This window comes from Pleurodeles waltl, chromosome 8 (genome assembly GCF_031143425.1).
Source record: "Pleurodeles waltl isolate 20211129_DDA chromosome 8, aPleWal1.hap1.20221129, whole genome shotgun sequence".
NCBI classification, from domain to species: Eukaryota; Metazoa; Chordata; class Amphibia; order Caudata; family Salamandridae; genus Pleurodeles; species Pleurodeles waltl.
The window spans coordinates 1,516,216,581-1,516,222,273 of NC_090447.1; the positions used below are offsets into that span (position 1 = coordinate 1,516,216,581).

The 5,693-nt window shown below is 39.8% G+C and overlaps 1 non-coding gene across 1 annotated transcript; it reads right to left on the minus strand.

Annotated features, from left to right (window-relative positions):
• Window positions 1-1,067: 1,067 nt before the first annotated feature.
• Window positions 1,068-1,140, minus strand: TRNAF-GAA (transfer RNA phenylalanine (anticodon GAA)). Its single transcript has one exon. It is a non-coding gene; the product is annotated as a tRNA-Phe (tRNA).
• Window positions 1,141-5,693: the final 4,553 nt, after the last annotated feature.

The following is a 5,693-nucleotide window of genomic DNA, read 5'->3' on the forward strand; positions in this document are numbered from 1 at the left end:
GTCGGATCAAGATCCAGGTTTACCCCGGTCGAAGGATTTTCATCTCGAAAAAACGACTAAGTCCGAAGGTAAAAGTCTCCACCGAGGAAACCCACATCGCGTATCTGGACAAGGGCTCCAGGAGGTCAGATTCGACTGGCAGGTTCGTCCCGCTGAAGAAAAATCTTCAAAATAAAGACTAAGTCAGAAGGTAACTTTTTAACCGAGGCCTCCCGCGACCTGTAGCAGAGCAGGGCTCCATCGCGGTCGGCCTGAAAGTTTGACTTTGCCCCGGTCGAGGTGCAACCAGATGACCCGATTGGCGCTTTTTGTTTCTAAGCGCTAGAAAAGTAATAATTCTTTAAAAATTCATATCTCCGGTTCCCCTGAACCGATTTTATTCGTTTTTGTGTCATTTTAAAGATAAAAATATAAGCTATTTTTATAAATTGGTTTTGGATTTTTAAATTGTTTCCTGTGTTTTATTTAATTACTGTTTTGTGATATTTGAATGCTTTACACTTTGTCTCCTAAGTTAAGCCTTGACACTCGATGCCAAGCTACCAAGGGTTGAGCTGGGATTAATTTACTGAGACCTAACTGTACCTATGTGGAGGTTAGTGGCTTGTTGCTAGGTGTAGGTACCTACCTGCCCTACCAATAACCCATTTTCCAACAGCTATGTCTTAAACTTCCGGTATCCTTCTGCAGCTAACTGGGTGCATTTACTCATTTACTTTTTTGGTGCGCAACCTAGGTAATTCTTTTATTCCAAACTCTGATTAGGCACACAAATGTGTGGGATGAGTAAGCAAGCTATATCATCTGACAGCTTGGTTCATGGGAAAATAGAAGATGATGCAGCCTAAGCTTTACATTAAAATCAAGATAGAAACTGGAAATAATGGAAGTCAAAGCTGAAGGCAAGAGAGGTGGAAGCCATTTAGAAAGGAAGATAGAACGCAAGTGATGTGCTCTACTGATGGTATGTCGATGAGGTTATTGAAAGGTTTCATCTATGAACTAAAATGTCTACTGAAGCTGACTCCAAGAGAGAACTACACCTAATTAGCTAGGTGCTCAGTCCTTGCCGAAACCCGGGATTGAACCAGGGACCTTTAGATCTTCAGTCTAACACTCTCCCAACTGAGCTATTTCGGCCAGTTGTCAGAGAATACCTTCCTGATGATTCTTAATCATTGTAGGCAACAAGTTGGCATCTGATCAATCACTAGGAGGGTACATCTATGTGTTAAAGTATGCTGTATCCTTCTGCAGCTAACTGGGCACAATTAGTCAATTTCTTTTTTATTGCGCAAGCTAGGTATTTCTTTTTTTCTAAACGCTAAATAGGCTAGCAATCTAATACACAGAAATGTGTGGCATGAGGAAGCAAGCTATATCATCTGACACTTTGGTCCAAGGTTAGATGGAAAATGATGCAGGCTACAGTTTACCCTAAAATCGAGATAGAAACGGGAAATAATGGAAGTCAAAGCTGAAGGCAAGAGAGGTGGAATCCATTTTCAAAGGAAGATAGAAAACACGTACTGTCTTGTACTGATGGTATGTCAATTAGGTTGATGAAAGGTTTTATTAATTAAATAAAACGTCACCGGAAGCTGACTCCAAAAAAGAAACTTGCCTGACGAACTAGCTGCTCAGTCTTTGACCAAACCAAGGATTTAACCAGGGACCCTTAGATCTAAAGTTTGACGTCCTCGCAACTGAGCTCTTTCAGCCCGTTTTTTCACAGTGCCTTCCTTATTATTGTTAATCATTGTAGACAAGAAATATAAGTCGCAATCATTCACTGTGAGGGTACAGCTATGTGTTACACTTTGCTGTATCCTTCTGTAGCTAACTGGGGGCAATTACTCCTTTACTTTTTTGCTACGCGAGGTAGGTACTTCTTTTTTTCTAAACTCTGAATAGGCTACCACTCTCATAAACAGAAATGTGTGGCATGACTAAGCAAGCTATATCATCTGACAGTTTGGCTCATGGGAAAATGAAAGATGACGCAGGCTACGGTTTACATTAAAATCAAGATAGAAACGGGAAATAATGGAAGTCAAAGCTGAAGGCAAGAGAGGTGGAAGCCATTTTGAAAGGAAGATAGAAAATAAGTGCTCTTTTGTACCGATGGCATGTCGATCAGGTTGATGCAAGTTTTTATCAATGAAATAAAATGTCACTTGAGAGTGACTCCAAGAAAGAAATATGCCTACCAGCTGAGTGCTTGGTCTTTGGCACAACCCAGGATTGAACCAAGGACCTTTTTTATCTTTAGTCTAACATTCTCCCAACTGAGATATTTTAGCCAGGTGTCACGAAAAGCTTTCCGTATCATTTTTAATCATTGTAGACAAGACACAGAAGTCTAAATCATTCACTGTGAGGGTACAGCTATGTCTTAAACTTTGCTGTATCCTTCTCCAGTTAACTGGGTGTAATTAGGGAATTCGTTTTTTATTGTGCAAGCTAGGTATTTCTTTTTTTCTAAACTCTAAATAGGCTATGAATCTAATGCACAGAAATGTGTGGCATGAGTAAGCAAGCTATTTCATCCGACACTTTGGTTCATGGAAAGATGGAGACTGATGCAGACTGCGGTTTACCTAAAAATCAAGATAGAAACAGTAAATAATGGAAGTCAAAGCTGAAGGCAAGAGAGGTGGAATCCATTTTGAAAGGAAGATAGAAAACACGTACTGTCTTGTACTGATGGTATGTCAATTAGGTTGATGAAAGGTTTGATCAATTAAATAAAACATCACCAGAAGCTGAATCCAAGAAAGAAACACACCTAACAAGCTGTCTTCTGAGTCTTTGCCGAAACCCGGGATTGAACCAGGGACCTTTTGATCTTCAGTCTAACGCTCTCCCAACTGAGCTATTTCTGCCAGTTATTTCCCTGGTCCCTCCGTATTCTTCTTAATCATTGTAGACAAGACATACACCTCGAAATCATTCACTTTGAGGGTACAGCTATGTCTTAAACTTCCGGTATCCTTCTGCAGCTAACTGGGTGCATTTACTCATTTACTTTTTTGGTGCACAACCTAGGTACTTCTTTTATTCCAAACTCTCAATAGGCACACAAATGTGTGGGATGAGTAAGCAAGCTATATCATCTGACAGCTTGGTTCATGGGAAAATAGAAGATGATGCAGCCTAAGCTTTACATTAAAATCAAGATAGAAACTGGAAATAATGGAAGTCAAAGCTGAAGGCAAGAGAGGTGGAAGCCATTTTGAAAGGAAGATAGAACGCAAGTGCTGTGCTCTACTGATGGTATGTCGATCAGGTTATTAAAAGGTTTCATCTATGAACTAAAATGTCTACTGAAGCTGACTCCAAGAGAGAACTACACATAATTACCTAGATGCTCAGTCCTTGCCAAAACCCAGGATTGAACCAGGGACCTTTAGATCTTCAGTCTAATGCTCTCCCAACTGAGCTATTTCGGCCACTTATTTCACAGGTCCCTCCGTATTCTTCTTAATCATTGTAGACAAGACATACACCTCGAAATCATTCACTTTGAGGGTACAGCTATGTCTTAAACTTCCGGTATCCTTCTGCAGCTAACTGGGTGCAATTACTCATTTACTTTTTTGGTGCGCAACCTAGGTACTTCTTTTATTCCAAACTCTGAATAGGCACACAAATGTGTGGGATGAGTAAGCAAGCTATATCATCTGACAGCTTGGTTCATGGGAAAATGTAAGATGATGCAGCCTAAGGTTTACATTAAAATCAAGATAGAAACTGGAAATAATGGAAGTCAAAGCTGAAGGCAAGAGAGGTGGAAGCCATTTTGAAAGGAAGATAGAACGCAAGTGCTGTGCTCTACTGATGGTATGTCGAACAGGTTATTAAAAGGTTTCATCTATGAACTAAAATGTCTACTGAAGCTGACTCCAAGAGAGAACTACACCTAATTAGCTAGGTGCTCAGTCCTTGCCAAAACCCGGGATTGAACCAGAGAGCTTTAGATCTTCAGTTTAACGCTCTCCCAAATGAGCTATTTCGGCCAGTTGTCAGAGAATACCTTCCTGATGATTCTTAATCATTGCAGGCAACAAGTGGGCATCTGATCAATCACTAGGAGGGTACATCTATGTGTTAAAGTATGCTGTATCCTTCTGCAGCTAACTGGGCACAATTAGTCAATTTATTTTTTATTGCGCAAGCTAGGTATTTCTTTTTTTCTAAACGCTAAATAGGCTAGCAATCTAATACACAGAAATGTGTGGCATGAGGAAGCAAGCTATATCATCTGACACTTTGGTCCAAGGTTAGATGGAAAATGATGCAGGCTACAGTTTACCCTAAAATCGAGATAGAAACGGCAAATAATGGAAGTCAAAGCTGAAGGCAAGAGAGGTGGAATCCATTTTCAAAGAAAGATAGAAAACACGTACTGTCTTGTACTGATGGTATGTCAATTAGGTTGATGAAAGGTTTTATTAATTAAATAAAACGTCACCGGAAGCTGACTCCAAAAAAGAAACTTGCCTGACGAACTAGCTGCTCAGTCTTTGACCAAACCAAGGATTTAACCAGGGACCCTTAGATCTAAAGTTTGACGTCCTCGCAACTGAGCTCTTTCAGCCCGTTTTTTCACAGTGCCTTCCTTATTATTGTTAATCATTGTAGACAAGAAATATAAGTCGCAATCATTCACTGTGAGGGTACAGCTATGTGTTACACTTTGCTGTATCCTTCTGTAGCTAACTGGGGGCAATTACTCCTTTACTTTTTTGCTACGCGAGGTAGGTACTTCTTTTTTTCTAAACTCTGAATAGGCTACCACTCTCATAAACAGAAATGTGTGGCATGACCAAGCAAGCTATATCATCTGACAGTTTGGCTCATGGGAAAATGGAAGATGACGCCGGCTAGGGTTTACATTAAAATCAAGATAGAAACGGGAAATAATGGAAGTCAAAGCTGAAGGCAAGAGAGGTGGAAGCCATTTTGAAAGGAAGATAGAAAATAAGTTCTCTTTTGTACCGATGGCATGTCGATCAGGTTGATGCAAGTTTTTATCAATGAAATAAAATGTCACTTGAGAGTGACTCCAAGAAAGAAACATGCCTAACAAGCTGAGTGCTTGGTCTTTGGCACAACCCAGGATTGAACCAAGGACCTTTTTTTATCTTTAGTCTAACATTATCCTAACTGAGATATTTTAGCCAGGTGTCATGAAAAGCTTTCCGTATCATTTTTAATCATTGTAGACAAGACACAGAAGTCTAAATCATTCACTGTGAGGGTACAGCTATGTCTTAAACTTTGTTGTATCCTTCTCCAGTTAACTGGGTGTAATTAGGGAATTTGTTTTTTATTCTGCAAGCTAGGTATTTCTTTTTTTCTAAACTCTAAATAGGCTAGCAATCTAATGCACAGAAATGTGTGGCATGAGTAAGCAAGCTATTTCATCCGACACTTTGGTTCAAGGGAAGATGGAGACTGATGCAGACTGCGGGTTACCTAAAAATCAAGATAGAAACAGTAAATAATGGAAGTCAAAGCTGAAGGCAAGAGAGGTGGAATCCATTTTGAAAGGAAGATAGAAAACAAGTACTGTCTTGTACTGATGGTATGTCAATTAGGTTGATGAAAGGTTTTATCAATTAAATAAAACGTCACCAGAAGCTGAATCCAAGAAAGAAACACGCCTAAAAAGCTGTCTTCTGAGTCTT